Below are 17079 nucleotides of genomic sequence, written 5' to 3'. Positions count from 1 at the left end.
TCTGTAGACACTGTAGAGAAATATTTGTTAAAATTCCTACCTATTTTTTGCAGCTCAAGACAAAGGTGTCTCTAAGGCAACCTCCTCTCTTTCTTGCCACCCTTTCACTTAAAACCTCTTGGGATTTTCCTTAACGCTTACTGCCAGATCCAACTCGTACCTGTTCTTTGCCCTCCAGATTTATCTCTTCAGAGTACACTGAATCTTTTTAAGATCCTTAAGGCATTAGCTTGATCTTGACCTAATCCTAAAGACAATTTATGCTCCTGTTTTTGACTAGAGTCTCAATACCTCTCATCAGACAAAGTTTGCTAAGCTCGCCAGGTTTGCCCTTCACCCTAACAGGAACATGTTGCTCTTGGACTCTTGACGTCACACTCTTAACAAATTTCACATCACATGCCGGTGATAGTAAACCTAATTCTGATTAAAGAGTTTCCCACTTGCTATTCAATCCTTTCTGTTCAAATAGGCTCCCCTGATCGATCTCTGTTGGATCCTACCTAGTTCCCCCAAAATTAATCGTGCTCCAATTTAGGGCCCTACTCTGTGGACCTGTCCTATCCTTTTCCACCACTATCTTAAAACTGATAGAATTAAGGTTACTAGAGCCAAAGTGCTCCCTGGATGCCACTTCAGTTACCTGGCCTGCCTCCTTTCCTAAGAGGACATCCAGCTTTGCATCCTTGCAAGTAAGACTCTCTATGTATTATCAAAGGAAACTTCACTGGATATATTTCACAAATTCCCTTCCAGGTGTTACAAGAATCGCCCGTTGTGTTAATGATTAGTGAGGCACAGAGAATCTGTATTTACTGACAAGTTATTTTTATTGTTAAAACTAAAAAGCTCGTAGGTTCACAAACTAACTACCTGTGTGCACTCGACTCTAATCCCTGACCCTCCATGAACAGTCAATGAAGAGAAAAGATATTACCCAAGAAAAGACTCTACGCTGGCCAGGTGTTCCTTGTGCTCCAGACCTCCATGTGTCTATTGGGTTCTCGTTCTCCATAATGTTTGACCACTGGTCGTTGGCGAGTTATCGCTCCTACATATTTGGAGCTCCTGACTCTTACAGTCTCCCTACTCAGTTGAAGTGGTGGATGTCCATCCCATTGCCTCAAGGGCACCTGAACTACCTGGCTCACAACCTTACTGGTTCTAGTCCAGGGTTACAACCAACATTGTTTCACGGTTCTTCCCAACCCAGCCTTGCGTATTTGTGTTTTTCAACCCCAGCAGGTCCAAACCAGTTAACTGAGGTGGCCCAGACATAGTCTAACAAGATTAGATTGCATCTTTCGTAGATCTGGCATTTTTCGTGAGTCACTACTCATCTGAGAATGGTCTCAGGGTTAACAGCTCCTTGTGTCCACATTCAATTGCTCTGATTAGATTATCCCAAAGCAAGAATTAGTTCAGAGTCCACAAAACAGTGGTGGGGGGAGGGGGGTAACAAATACAACTGGTTTGTCTGCTTCCCCCGTCCTTGATTCATCAAATCTACTAATTGTAGACTGTAGTTTCTTCCGGTCAACACGGGCCCTTAACACTTTGAATGGTCAAGCCAATACTGGGGATGTTAAAATCTCTTACCAACACAACACTATTAGTCTTGCAACTATGAGTAATTTCTGTACACACATGATGACAGATTATAGTATTAATGGTAAGACTCTTGGCAGTATGGAGGATCAGAGGGATCTTGGGGTCTAAGTTCATAGGACACTCAAAGCTGCTGCACAGGTTGACTCTGTGGTTAAGAAAGCATACAGTTCATTGGCCTTCATCAATCATGGGATTGAGTTTAGGAGCCGAGAGGTAATGTTGCAGCTATATAGGACCCTGGTCAGACCCCACTTGGAGCACTGTGCTCAGTTCTGGTCACGTCACTACAGGAAGGATGTGGAAACCATAGAAAGGGTGCAGAGGAGATTTACAAGGATGTTGCCTAGATTGGGGAGCATGCTTATGAGAACAGGGTGAGTGAATTCAGACTTTTCTCTTTGGAGTGATGGAGGATGAGAGGTGACCTGATTAAGCTGTACAAGATGATGAGAGGCATTGATTGTGTGGATAGTCAGAGGCTTTTTCCCAGGGCTGAAATGATTGCCACAAGAGGACACAGGTTTAAGGTGCTGGGGAGTAGGTACAGTGGAGATGTCAGGGGTAAGTTTTTTACTCAAAGAGTGGTGAGGAGGTGGAATGGGCTGCCAGCAATGGTGGTGGAGGCAGATACGATAGGGCCTTTTAAGAGACTCCTGGACAGGTACATACAGCTCAGAAATATAGAGGTCTATGGGTAATACTAGGTAATTTCTAAGGTAAGGACATGTTTGGCACAGTTTTGTAGGCTGAAGGACATGTATAGTGCTGTAGGTTTTCTATGTTTATATACCTGCCCCTCAAGTTCCAGCTAACCACTGGAAGGTCTATTATAAAGCACCATTAGAATGACTCTCTCGTTATTGTTTCTGAATTCCACCCATGTGACCTCACTGATGATCCCCCAGGGATCACATCTCTATGGATTGCTGTTATATGCTCCCTTATGAAAAAGGCAACACATCCTTCTTACATACTCGCACATTTGTCATGACTGTTGCACCTGTATCTTGGAATACTGGGCTACCAGTCCTGCCCTTCTCTCAGCCATGTTTCTATGATGGCTATTCCATCCCAGTCCTCAGGGCCCAACCATGCTTTGAATTTGCTCTTGTACTTTGAGCATTGAAATAAATGTAGTTTAATAAGTATTTATTTCCCTGCCTTTACTCTGTCCCTGACTATGGTGATTACTGAACTTGTTCTTGCTGACCACTGCTTTATCCCTTTGCTTGCTCCTACTTAGACTACACCCCCTCGCCCATCTATTATAAACCTTTTTGTGCAGCATCACCAAATTTCTCTGAAAGGATATTTGTCCTTCTGTGATTCAGAGTTCAAAGAACATTTGCTATCCTTATATATGACCTTGAGATTATTTTTCCAGGCAATTGCAGGAAAATAAAAAAATACAACACAACTTATGAAAAATTGTAAATAGCAAAGACTGACAAACAACCAATGTGTAAAAGAAGAGAAACTATGTAAATAATTAAAGTAAATAATAATACTGAGACGCTGACTTGACGAGCTTTGAAAGGGAGTGCATTGGTTGTGGAGCCAGTTCAGCATTGAGTTGAGTACAGTAACCCAAGCTGGTGTAGGAGCCTGATTGTAGGGTAGTAACTATTCCTGAGCCTGGTGGTCTAGAATCTAAGGCTCCTGTAGCTCCTGCCCAATGGTAGTAACAAGGAGACTGTGTCACCTGGATGATTGGGGTCTTTGATAGATGCTGCCTTCTTGTGATTGCACTCCTTGTAAATGTCTTCAGTGATGGGATAGGTTTTGCCTGTTGTGGACGGCTGTATCCACCACTTCTTTGTGGACTTTTTCATTCCTGGGGATTGGTGTTTCCATTTCAGGCTGTAGTGCAACTAGTTGGGATATTCTGCACAGCTTCTATAGAAGTTTGGCAGTTTATGCAAATTTCTAAGAAAGTAGAGGCACTCTTGTGCCTTCTCTGTGATGGTACTTGTGCTCTGATCCTCTGATATGGTGACTGAGGAATGTTAAGTTATTGACTCTCTCCACCACCAATCCCCTGATGAGGCCCAAATGATCTTAAGTGCAGCTGTCCCTCTTGTACAGATTGTCCCTACCTTAGAAGAGATCCTAATGGTCCAAGAACCTGAATCTCTACCCACTGCTCAGCCATGGATTTATGGTCATATTCTTTTATTTCTGACCTCATTCTACATGGCACTGGGAGAAATAACTTGCCTAACTCCCTGTACTCATTCTACGGGATCTCACCCCTCATTCTACCTATGTCACCCATAGCAACATTTACAATGACCTTTGGCTTTTCACCTTCCCCCTCAAGAATTTTCTGCAGCCAATCAGAAGCATCTTTGATCCTGGTACTACTTGTAATCACGGAAAAAATCCACTGGCCTCAGATGATGCCAACCTAGATTAGAGGCTTAGCGGAATCATCCACATTGTACTTTCTGACAAAAGACATTTGCAAAATTTCAGTCTTGTCTTTTGTACTTTGGGCTGAATCATTACTGTGGATTGGGGTGTACGTGGACCCTTCTCATTATAGTAACTGTTTAATTGTCCACTACAGTTAATGGCTGGATAGGGCAGGGCTTCGGAGTATTGATTTGATCTGTTGCTCTTTCAGTTGTTTCGCTCCATCTTCATCATGCAAGCACATAACTAATGCTTTTAGCATGCATTAAGTAAAAGGCCATGATTTGTAAAGAGCCCAGAAGTATAGTTTCTGAAAAATTTTAAACATGTTTATGTTCTCTGTATGTTTTTCCACATAGGATTAAAATGTAAAAACACACCATGTGTGATTTTTTTTGGAGCGGTCAACAGCATTTATCTTTGAGCATTTTGTGTTGAGAGGTATATATCTAATTATAGTTACTTTAAGCATTGTTAACATTATGGGTGTGTTAGGTTTGGGTGTATTTATACATTTAAACTATTGAATTTAAATTCTTGAGATAGGAATGAGTGATGAAAACAGAACAACTGATCATGGAACAATAGAATGTCTTGTCACTGCTTCCAAATGAACTGATGCTATTTCCCTTCTGACTTCAGAACCAAAGCTAGAGAGTTATTACCCAGTCTACAGATATAAATACTACCTGAAAATCACTAATCTTAAAGGGAAACCATTTAAGCAATTTTATCATGATGTATTTCACAATTGTATGATGTTCTTACAGCACTTACTATGATCATGGATGATTCAAATACACCCTGTATGTTATAACGGAACTGAGCCTTCAATGGGGGATCAGGAAACTGAACATTCATGAACTCAACTGATAATTGTCTACACGTATTGGGCCATCATAATGTCCCAAGTTCTTTATTCAATATTTATATAACTTATGAATTCATTAATTTTTGAAATTAAAATATTTTGTTGCTGAGTCGTTAAGTTGAGTCTGATTCTTCGTGACTTCATAGTCCATAGGGTTTTCATGGCAAGATACGGAAGTAGGTTGCCAGGCCTTTCTTCCACACAGATACTGCTGCTGCCCAGGTAGGGACCCAGCTGTGTTTGAGCTCCGGACCAGCTGCCTTGAAGTTCAGAGTGTTGATGCCACTACACCACCAGCTGGCCCACCAACCTGATCAATTACTTTTCAACGAGGGTAATTAATGCTGTATTTAGCAAAGGAAGGCTGCAGGATGGGGTATTTATAAAATCCTATCACAAGTTTTAAGACAATAAATGTTAGGTCAGAGTCTACATGCACCACTGATCAAGGATTTACTGACCATTTCTTTTTACTTTCAAATAAATTTGGCACAAGAGTTTATCCCTTAATTCAGGTATATTTGTTTCCCTGGATGTTTATCACCATACATGTGATATTCACTTCTTGGCTAATAGGCCTCTTTCTAGGTTGTTTGCTATTCTTGCTTTCTAAATGTAACACCTGCCACTTGTCAGATTGCAAACAGACGTAAGTAAACTTCCAGCTAATAGTTGTTTGACTTGTAGTCATAAAGGGATGTCAGTCTTCTGTTATTGAAATGTAAATAGTAAGCATTAATCACACTGAGGTTAAAGCAAGTATTGTCTAAAGACTTGCTTTGCAAATAAGTTTTGTGGATAGTAGATGTTCTGCCTGGAAGTAACAAGGTTTAGCTCACTGCACCTGCTCAAGATGAAGTATAAGAGAATGGGTTGTTTAATTCAGGTTGTTTCAAACAGATGTGCTGACTCTTGGGTTGTTTTGTTCAAGGAAGCTTGCAGAACAGATGGATACTGTTATATCACTATGGTGTGTTTACAGTAGGAAGCTTTCATGTGCTCAACTTAGCTAGCTTCACAGTTTTACAGCATTAATGGTAGGTAGATGAAGGACCATGTCTCCAAAATACTTTTAGACTGAGTTGAAAAGACATCTGAGGAAATATCAAATGTGTATGAAGTCACTGAAGTAGTAGAAAAAGGATATAAGTGTAGAGAGCAGTTCAGGATTATTAAGAGCTGTAGAAGAATATCACAAGTAATGATAGGAAGGTGGGGTGAATAGAATCCATTCTTCTAGCTTTGGTTCCTGTGATGGATGACTACCTCATCCACATCATGGTATGATATTTTAGCTTATAGGAATTGTACCTTTGTGTTTGGATACTCAAAAGCTCAGAAGTGGAGTAAATCACTAACTTTAAATTCCTTAATGTTATTATTTTAGAAGACCTACCTTGGGCCTAGCACTTAATTACAATTATGACGAAAGCACTGCAGAGCCTCTACTTCTTTAGGTGTCTGCAAAGATTCAGCATGACATCTAAAACTTTGACAAACTTGTATAGTTGTGTAGTGGAGAGTATATTGACTGGCTGCATCACTGCCTGGTATGGAAATGTTAATGGTGTTGTATGGAAAGTCCTACAGAAAGTAGTGGATACAGCACAATCCATCGTGGATAAAGCTATTATGTATATCTACACGAAGCGTTGTTGCAAGAAAGCAACATCCATCACCAAGGACCCCCACCACCTAGGTCATGCCCTCTTTTCACTGCTGCCATCGAGAAGGTGGCACAGGAGCCTCAGGACTCTCACCATCAGGTTCAGGAGCAGGTATTACCCCTCAACCATCAGGCTCTCGAACCAAAGGGGATAACTTCATCTGCCCCATCATTGAAATGTTTCCACAATCTATGAACTCATCTTATGTTCTCAATATTTATTGATCATTTATTTGTTATTATTATTTCTTTCCTTTATTATATTGGAAAGCTGGTTGTCTTTTGCACATGGGTTGAACACCCAAGTTGGTGTGCTCTTTCATTGATTCTGTTATGGTTATTATTTTATTATAGATTTTTAAGTATGCCTGCAAGAAAATAAAGCTCAGCGTTGTATATAGTGACATATATGTACTTTGATAATTAATTTACTTTGAACTTTGAAATGCTTTGTAATTGGGAAATAAACACTTAAGATAGAAATCCTCTGAGTTTTCAAAGTGTTTGAAAAGTGGATTTAAAAGTGTATCAGTATAAATAAATTTACAACTACTTTGTCAGCTGGAAGTATCTTCTCCTTGGTAGGGAGGAGGGACCCACCAGTCAAGTAGTGGGCATTGGCAGCTAAAACTTGTGGAGGATAAAGAGGGAAATAAACTCGTCTTTGAGTAGTTACAGTGTAATCTTCCTTTAGTGAGGGTACTCATGTCTATTTATATCTGATCAGGCCTAAGATCTTCATGAGAGTTGAGTTTTTCTGATGCATTCTGCTTCTTTTCATCTAATAACAAATGATTGAAATGATCAGTGAACTGTACACATTCTGAAGCCAACAATGTTTGGCAGATGGAGATGTTGACTTGGAAACAAAGATTCTGCAGATGTTAGAACGTAAAACAAAAAAAAACAATCTGCTGGAATATCTCAGCGGGTTGCACTGCATCTGTCATTTGGGGCGGAGGGTTGATGGTGGGGTACAGAGGGGGGAGAATTGTTAATTCATCACGGCTGCTCACAGTATCTGTTGACAATGCTTCGAGTAAGATAAAGTCAAAGTGAACCTGGTACCACCGCTGTGCTTGTCATAGAGCTGACACAGAAGTGTTCTAACCTTCAGCCAGATGATAGGCCTACTTACTTACATCAAGCCACACAATTTACCATGCATATTAAAATACTGAGAAGCACAAGGAGCAAAAGAAATATCACTTTTAAACGAGTTCAAACTGGATTTTAAAACTGCATAAACTTGCTTGTAGATTTACAGCTTTGCTGTTTATTAACTGACCTTGTTTACACGTGGATTTGGTTGAGGAACATAAAATGGGTGGATGAAACTGCAATATTGCAGGGCACCTTAAATTATAGGAGCCCCTTAATGTTTTGTTTCCCTCTGTTCTCGTAAAATACTACCAATACTAAAATCTGAAATCAGTTCCGAATTTGCTGGAAATATTCACCAGCTCATATGAATGGTCACCAACCTGACAAGCTAACTCTGTTTCCCTTCCAACAGATGTTGACGTTCCTCCTCAGTATCTCTAAGATTTTTCATTACTTAACATCTGGTATTAATCTACATTGATAAGGAATGTATAACAACTAACACTGATCTGTTTTTTATTATTAATGATTGAGGCCAGCTATATATTGTGTGGGGTAAGCCTGTCACTTTAGCTAAGATTGGGGTCAGGACAGTAGCAGGTATTGGAAAGTATTGGACACTAAGAGGAGATATGAGGAGGGATGAGGATTGGACTGCTACTTAATCTTCATATCATATGAAATCTTGTGGGCAGACTAATGATGAGGGTCTGAAAGGAAGCAAGCACCCTTTATTTGGGCAACTGGTTGTGCTGAAAGACACTGAAATGTTCTCTCCACAACTCACACCTTTTTTCAACTCCCTGGTTTTCTGTAACACTGACGTCCAGCTAACCAGTCTGAAATTTAAAATGGAGCTATAATTAGAGACTTGCAACCTCCTAAAAATATGATATTGCATTTCTGGCCTCAGAAGATGCTTGGTTGCCTGCACTGTATAAATACTGAGCCAGGGCATTTTGGGACAGTGGCACGGCATGTGATCTGTAAGCCGCGAGTAAAGCATTCATGATTTCAGAGTCTTCTGCATATTTCACAAGTAACTTCAATACTGAGACATCGTCTATATTAATCATCTTGAACGATAACCCACAGGTATGTTCACCCACAACAAGCCGCTGTGAAGAACTGTATGATAATATCTCAATAACCTGTTCAGTGGTAGTGTCTGAGGATAGATATTGCCTTTGATGCCACAAAGATTTTTTTTTCCTCTGATCTGTTAATAAAGCAAGGGAAATTCTTACATTCACCTTAGAAAGAAAGTGGGGGAGAGGGATCTATTCCAGCTAAGTCTCCGCTAACTTGGATAATTGTAGCTCCAACAGCTCCCGCAAAGTTAGGCAACATCAAGAACAAAACGTCCTGCTTAACTGGCATAGCAATCATTTCTTTAAATGTTCACCCTGTTCATCTCTATGGCTGAACTTTGTACCAACCATTTGCCAATGTTTCTCCTCTTCAGCGTAACCTAACTTCATGACTTCTGCATTGGAGGAAGTACCAAGGCCCATGGGAACAACACCATTTGCAAATTAACACCCACCACCCCCTTCCCCACCGAATCACAGACAGTATTAACGATGTCATTATAACCAAATTAAGATCTCAGAATGCCTAAAAACAGCACTGTTTGAATTCCTTTAACACTTAAACTGCTGTGTTTCAGGTAGTCAAGAGCAATTTGAGATGGTCATTAAAAGCTGGGCATCTCAAAGCACCCCTATATTGAGAATAAATAAGGGTCTTGGCTATTTTGCACTAAAAGAAACACAACATGAAGGATGATGGCTTTGAAGTATGATGTTGGTGTAAATGTGATGGAGCTTCACTAAAGGGGCAGAGTTCTCAGGACTTTGGAAGTGGCAGACTGTATTCTTCATGCAGCCACTCTCAGTCGAGCAGCATCCAGAAGAATAATCTCACTGGCCTTTTGCGCCTTTTGGTATAGATCTAGTGTCTCCACAGGAATCCAGATGGAAAGCAAAGCTAGGGAAGGAAGGAGCAATGCTGTCTGTCAAGCCTCTGAGGGATTTTAAGCTTTTAAACGTCTTTCTCATGCACACTTTTAATAATTTGCAACATTTAACTGAATGGGTAAAATGCATTTCTTTGTTTTACAAATAATAATTAAAACATAACACTTTTTAAATTATTTCAATAGTAGCAAAATTTAAAATCAGAAGCAGCCTTCTTCCTCTTGTTGCTGGAAAAGCCCCAGTGAAGCACAGTGTCAGATCATGCTGTGATTCTGTGGAGTCTAGAGAAAGGGACCATAAAATGAGTGGTTGATCTCAACCACTGACCTCCAGAAGCAAGGTTCTACCTGTATATGGCTTCTGTGCACTGGTGGCTTGCAGTTTTCTACATCTGCCTACCAGAGCTGCATCTCTCTTGCATCGAGCCGTACACCACTTGTACAGAAGTGAATTATTTTGCTGTAACATTTTGGCTGCAAACTGTCCTTTTTGTTGTTATGGTGTAGAAACAAAATCCTGCTCTTCGTGGCTGGTTCAAATCAATTCTCTAATTGTTAATGTGGTTCTGGATTAGAGCACATCTATCATTTGTTTGTCAAAGTATTGTACACTGAGAACTGAAGTAACTGAGTAGTGTTAAACAGCATCATCATCACCTTCAAAGTTATGGAATAAATTATGTTACTTTGCCACACTGAATTGGTCTTTGTCCACAGCCATTATCCAAGGCTGAATCAAACTGTTTATAACCTTACTGATCTTCATTGATCTCTCTCCATGCTTCTAACCTTGTATTCTTTGCATCACCAATTAATCAAAAATGTAATTAGCCACATCTGGATTTCTAATTAGTTGCATGTAGTGAATGATTAATAGTTTGTTGAAAGTCAAATTATTTGCCAGAATTGAAAGTTAATTGAGCTAGAGCACTGAAAATTATGCTGTTGCACGTTTACGGAAGAATATCTAAGGCATGGATATCAAATTACTTTATCTGCTTTCAGATTGTGATATTAAGTCACATAAAATTAATAATATGCCCATTTATTTGGTACTTATGAAGTAAGTGTTCATAGATTACCTCATGGTGTAATTACCTGATTTATAAGTCAAATCAAGCATTTTAAATATAGAAATTCATCTATGATTTTACAGTGATTTACTGTCTAATTAAAGGCTATAGAATATAATCAATTTTATCAATGTAATCTATAGTAATAGTACAGATTATATTATCAATGTAATGTATAATCAAGGAAGAACTAGGTTATATTTTTATAACCCTATTATATTGACATGATTTTTATATATTATTGATTCAGATTTATATAGAAGTTTCTTTGTGTAAAAAGAACTATAGCTGGAGATAATTGAAAATTAAATTTCAGAATATCTAAATGCAGGACAGAAATGGATATTTTCCTTGAAATGGGGAGTGAGAGTATATTTAGAGGTGAACCATGATACGGAACAAGTGCCAAGTGTTTCTCCCCGTGTGTATCTGAACGACAAATGATTCTAGATTGCTAAAAGAGAAAGCATTTATCTGCTTATTCATATGCTTCATGTATAGATTGCTCAGAAAGAACTCTCCTGTTCCATTTAAAAGCTGTAAGGGGTTGCTTTGTTGGAGCGTTCCTTTTGACATTAAAAAAAAACTGCTGTACAAACTATATAAGAGGATAATTCATAGGGAAATTGATAACGCAAGAACCTATAATGGATTATTTTCGGGATGTGTAGGCATACTCCCAGTAGTTGTTGTTTAGTAGATTCTTTTGACTTCTGTTTTCTTTGTGAATGGGCTTTGGAATTTGTATGTAACTTCCGAAAGAATCTGCAGGTATTGTGGAAGCAAGTTGTGTCACGTAATATAAAGAATATTAGAGCTGCTACATTTTGTGTCATTCCAATTACTTTTGAATTGATGATTTGTTTTCAGTAATGAAAATAGCAGGGTTTGCTCTGTTAACACAAGTTGTCGAAAGTTAAAGTGATGGAATGAGTGGGAAAATTAGATGAATTGGTTGCATTAGTTATGATGAAGGGATTAGGTCAGCATCATGATTCTGAGGTAGTGCAGCAGAAAGGGACAGATAAATAATCAGGTTTTTAACAAGGGAAACTGGGACTAAAGCTGTTCTTGGGCCAAAATTCTGAAAGAGCAGAATCCCATCAATTGCCTGGTATGTATCTGCTTGCAATTCAATACTATTAGAAGTGGTTGAACTTTGAATAGAAGTGATTGAATAGGAAAAATGTCAAAAATAGGAGAGGATCATAATATAAGATGCAGGATACCAAAATGTAGATTTTGATTCATAAAGCTGTCTTTGTGAATTAGTCATAGTACAGAGAAATCTGAGCTTTTGCATGATTTGGAAAAGATAAGCATTTGGAAATTAGACTTTTTTGATTATGTGCAATTGAACTACAATGAAGTTCTGTACATAGTTGAAAAACAACTGCAATCTATATTCCTGCTTTTCAAGGTGAAATATGGATTGAGTCAAGTGGGTGGAATTTGCCTTATTGTTGTTCAGTTGAGCAGTTATGTTTCAGTTATACCATTTCTGGGGTTTTACACACAGTATTAATTTCCCTATTTAAGAATGTCAATACATCGGATGTAGTTTAGAGGAAGTTTACTAAGCTGATGACTAGAATGAATGGGCTGCACTCTGAAGAAAGATTAAACAAGTTAAGTTAGTTTTTGGTGAACTGAAATGAATGGACCATCTGTGGATAGCATGAAGTGGGGCAATGAATGGAAAATATCTGAACTCCAGCATGTTTCTGAACTCTACATAGTTGTGGTAGTCAGAAAATCTTGACATACTCATGTATTTTAATAGAAGAACAAATTATTGACCCAGTAATGATGTCATAATCATAACTACAATGCCATTGAAAGAAACTTGTTTATGCAAACTGTATTTGCAGTGGAAAGCAAGTTTTAAATAGGTCAATATGAAACTGCTGCATTTTTATACTGACTATGAGTTCTTATTCAAGTCTTGACAGTCAAAGCCTCTGTATTGCATTTACTTCTTAAGATCCACATTAGTAATTGGAGCTTCTTTGCTGACTGATAATGACTATGGCACTTCATCCCAGCCGTTTTAACATTTACCAGCAGCTGTTTGAAGCAAAGGCCAACTGATCACTCCCAGTCAACACCCAAACCCTCCTCCTGGTGATATTAATGTGAATGTTACTTCGTGGGTCATCGCAGCAGTCACACACGCACATTCGCACACCACACACATGCACACAAAAGGCACGGGCAGAGGATTTTACAGCCACTGGAAACATTGGGAAGGAATATTTTACAATTTTCATCAGTTAAATGTATGTAATTCAAGTTTCTTCATTAATTATGAGAGCACTGTTGTTTTAGTTACTTATTTGTGTTAATTAATTGATTTTAGAAAGCATAAAAGCTGTGCATAGTGAAGTTCACCAGTCTGACTTAGTGGAATTTAGATGTTATAGCTTCAACAAATTTAAGATTATGTCTTAATGTATTTCTTTCCTTTCATTTGGTTGTATTCTCTGTTACCATTTTAGTTTCAACTGCATTGTGAGCTAGCTGATGATTGAGAAGGTGGTTAGTTAACTTCTGTCTTTTCCCATTGCTAACATTTAAATGGCTGCCGGTGTATATGTGACAATGACGTAAGTTAGCTCAACGCTTATGCATTCTTTCTGATCTTAACCGGAACGTTTTGTTTCTGCTTGTGACCTGTGCCAGATGGCTGTTTAAGCTTGTGGCCATATTTTCCTCTGTACAGCATTGTCTATTCATGTACCCAGATGTAATGCTTGGAGATATCAGGGGTTTTAAAAGTATCAGCATTTTTATGTTCAACCTTCTGCTCAAGTTTATAATATTTGGAGTATAGTTAACCATAGCACAATCAACATTGATTTTCAGGATTTTACTGATCTATAAAGACTTTGGGCAATATTTGTGCAGAATTTAACAAGAAAAAGGCTAAACTTGGATGCAGTCTAGCTGTATCACAAATTACACTAATTTTTGGAAATGTTTTACTACTTGTCTTTACTTTTTACCCTTTGCACTATTTGTTTGATTAATACCTCTAAATAATTATATCAAAAAGTGGTGATGCAGAACAATTCAACATTTAGGATCATTCACAGTGCGAAACTGAGTGGAAATTTGGTGCAAACAGGAAAGAGGGGTTGCCTTTAGCCTGTGCTGCTGTAATGGCTTGGGTAAACTTGAGACAGTCAAACTTTTTGTTTTAGCACTTAGTGCAGTAGAAATAAATGGCCATAATCTTGATCTATGAACACATTTTCTATATGAGACTGCAGTAGGTTGAAGATTGTGTCAGTTGAGCCTATCTGTAACACATATGTTTATAGTTGATACCCCTGCCTTGAATATTTCCTGCAGGGTTACTGAGTTGGAATTGGTACTTGGGGGGCGGGGGGGGGGGGGCGGTTGGTGGAGATGCACCTTGACCCCAGATCTTGTACAGAAATACAAGAACAGGATTGGTGGACCAACAATGCACTAAGTGAGATGGGTACTGAGGATGCGCAGAAGGAAGGGGTTTGCTCTTATGGCAGTTTTCTGTGATTTAACTGTAAATATCCTTTGTAAATTGGGTCAAGAAGCCTACATAACATATTGCTCATCAGATGACTGGGTAAGAAAAATCTTGAACCAGTTTGATTAGGTATTGGAGTGGGTGGGGTAAGATCAGCACATTGTGGTTCATGTTGAGACTGACAGCACTGGAAGGAGCAGGCAAGAGGTGTTGAGTGGAGAATTTGATAAGGTAGGACCTACATTAAAAAGCACATTTAAATAATTATAATAGTTGTGTATTTAATATTTCAGTTGTGTCTGAGTATTATTGTATATATATATATATATATATATATATATATTGATTAAGCTTTCTTCAGTTACATAATTGTTTATAGGTTATATGTAAGATGTATGTGAATAGCATATATCATTACTCCTCCATGTCATATATGTGAGCATCTCACTAAAGTAAAATAAAGTAGCCATGCTTTCCCAAACTCCCATGTTTTCCTATCGATCAGCTTTGGGAGTTACAAAACATAGCAATAATATCTGGATTATTGAATGAACTATGTGCAAGGCACATTAGGGTTGTGGCTGGGAGAATTGTATCGAGTAGAGAGTGATAAGTGTCATGGGTAAATGCACAGGAATAAACCTTGTGAGGGGAAGAGCCTGTTTCTGTGTTGTATCTCTCACTGACCCTGTGACTCCAGTCAGGACGAGGGGGCAAATCAGTTTGCTGCTCCAGATGAATTTCCAAAGCTGGATTACACGTGGTGATTTCTGTCATGCTGGAATTTTCGTAACTTAGAGTGGTTTCCATTAGCATGAGGTTGGTTTACAACCACATTAAGATGTTTCTCCAGGTGTGTGTCAAATACCTAGTGAGCTTTCATGTTTCCTGTATTTTATGTGGCCCATGGCCCATGGATCCAACTCTCCAATCATCTTTGGAAAGTAACAAATAGGAGACAAAAATTATCCATTGGAATTCTGGTCCCTAACCCCAGTGAAAGTGTGGGGCCACTGAAGCTGTTCTCCACACCCTGTCACACAGCAACCTACTGGAGTTGTTGCTGCGATTATAGGATTTTTGATCACTCTGAAAGATCTTCTGTATGCTCCTATTAGTGTATCAAAATCAGGGATGATGTGCTGTGCATTTCATAACCTAGGAGGGAATGAAAGTTGGGTGCATGCTCTTCAGACAAGAAACGTACAGGAGAAGGTAGAAGAGGCAACATCAAAGAGCAGTATACAACATCTCAACAAATAAAACTTGAGTTTCACACCTGCTAACATCGTAAATTCTTTTAGGTTTTTAAGTACTGATTGTTTCAGTTAATTGTTCTCGGAGATGAAAAGCTTCCTCCCTATTTCATTAATTTTAATTTCATGTATATTCCATCCCCTAGTCAAAGCAGTTGCTTCATTCTTGATTCTAACTTCACTGGAATGCAAAATTGCCTATAGTGTATCTCACTAGAAGCTTGCCATACAATGGTAGCTCCCAGCTTACCTTCCCACTATAATGTGTTGCAGCTGCTCTTCTCATTTTTGTGATTCTGTTCATTCCCAGACATTGACTGAGTGCTTGTTAATAATTTACTACAATGGCATTTCATGTCCAGATTCTTTCATTTTTTGTCATTCACTTCCTTTTTCACTTGCATTATTATTTTAGTTCTTGATGCAGAAAAGTTTTGAGGTCACTCAATTCTCAGCCAGAGCTTGTAAATTAGTCATAAATTGCACAAGCAGTATTTTAAGTAATTAATCAGTAAAGGTGATTTTCTTCAAAAGAAACAACAGTTATTTCTGAATAAGGCAGCATCTTTGTAGCCAGCCTTTTTGATACAGTGGATTATGGTTCATTGGGCTATTGGTTAATCTGGAAAGCCGCTTGTTTGGAACAAACCTTAAAGACCAAAAACTAATTGAGAAAATGGGCAGGATTCCCTCCATTTATTTGGGACACTGTGCCGCTTAATTGGGGCAGGAGACTGTTGCTGAACAGTTTCTAACTAGCGTTAGTCATGTTTGTGTTCAAAAAGCTGTGATTTTTGTCACTAATAGTTGGTGAGAAATAAGACAATTCAGAAATGTCTTACTTACTGCAGTTTCAAGCATTTAGACTTGGAGATGCCTGAAATGGTTGGGAATGAAAAGGAATCAATTTCACAAATTCAACAAGTTAGAAACTACAACAAATTTGAAGGTATCAACAATCATCTTGAATGTTACAATGAAAATGAAGATTTGGAGGATGCAATTGTTGTCAGCATTTTGTGAAGGCACTAGGTGCCTGCATTGATTTCTTTCATCTATAGTCTAATGAACACAATGTAGATAAATCAGTAAGTATTAGCAACTAATACAGTTTTATAGTACTTCAGTGGTATTGGCGGTGTTCTAATTTTTTCTGTATTTTATATAAATACATAATTTGTTACTCAGTCTTTTTTTTATACCTTCCCAAGTATTTCCATGAGCAGCCACTTCATTGGGTCAATGTGTCCCAATTAACTGGAATTCACCGTATTCTGATTTGTTGATTATTTATAGAATCTGCAATAGTGATTTTGTGGTAGTTATTGTAGGATTGGAGTTATCAATACCTTTATTCATGCATCTGAGTGCACAGAGAACAAAGGTTTTGCTGAGTTGGCAATCTTGATTTTTTTTATATGGTATCACATGTTGGAAAATTACAGGGGATCATTTGCAATCACAATCTAAATTAATGAGATTATATATAAAATAGATTGGAACTAACTTTAGTAAAGTTTTGCTCTACAATATTCCCTTCTGAGTGCAGCAAACCCCTCACCATTGTTTTTCTTCTGTAAGACCCTGAGATGTC

The 17079-nt window shown here is 38.4% G+C and overlaps 1 protein-coding gene across 5 annotated transcripts in view; it reads left to right on the top strand.

The window, feature by feature from the left end:
• The window catches only part of LOC132383862 (spectrin beta chain, non-erythrocytic 1-like), a 319162-nt gene that overhangs the window by 47058 nt on the left and 255025 nt on the right, over positions 1-17079 (top strand). Inside the window, exon 1 of one of the 5 annotated variants that reach the window (XM_059955068.1) lies at positions 12856-12997. The exons of the other annotated variants lie outside the window; for them this stretch is intronic. The gene's annotated coding sequence lies outside the window, so the exon portion shown is untranslated. Of the gene's footprint in view, positions 1-12855; positions 12998-17079 lie in introns of those variants that run through there. 5 annotated transcript variants of the gene reach the window in all.

Source organism: Hypanus sabinus, chromosome 2 (assembly GCF_030144855.1).
Source record: "Hypanus sabinus isolate sHypSab1 chromosome 2, sHypSab1.hap1, whole genome shotgun sequence".
Taxonomy (NCBI): domain Eukaryota; kingdom Metazoa; phylum Chordata; class Chondrichthyes; order Myliobatiformes; family Dasyatidae; genus Hypanus; species Hypanus sabinus.
Note: the sequence above shows the minus strand (reverse complement) of the source record. Positions and strands in the feature narration are given on the sequence as shown.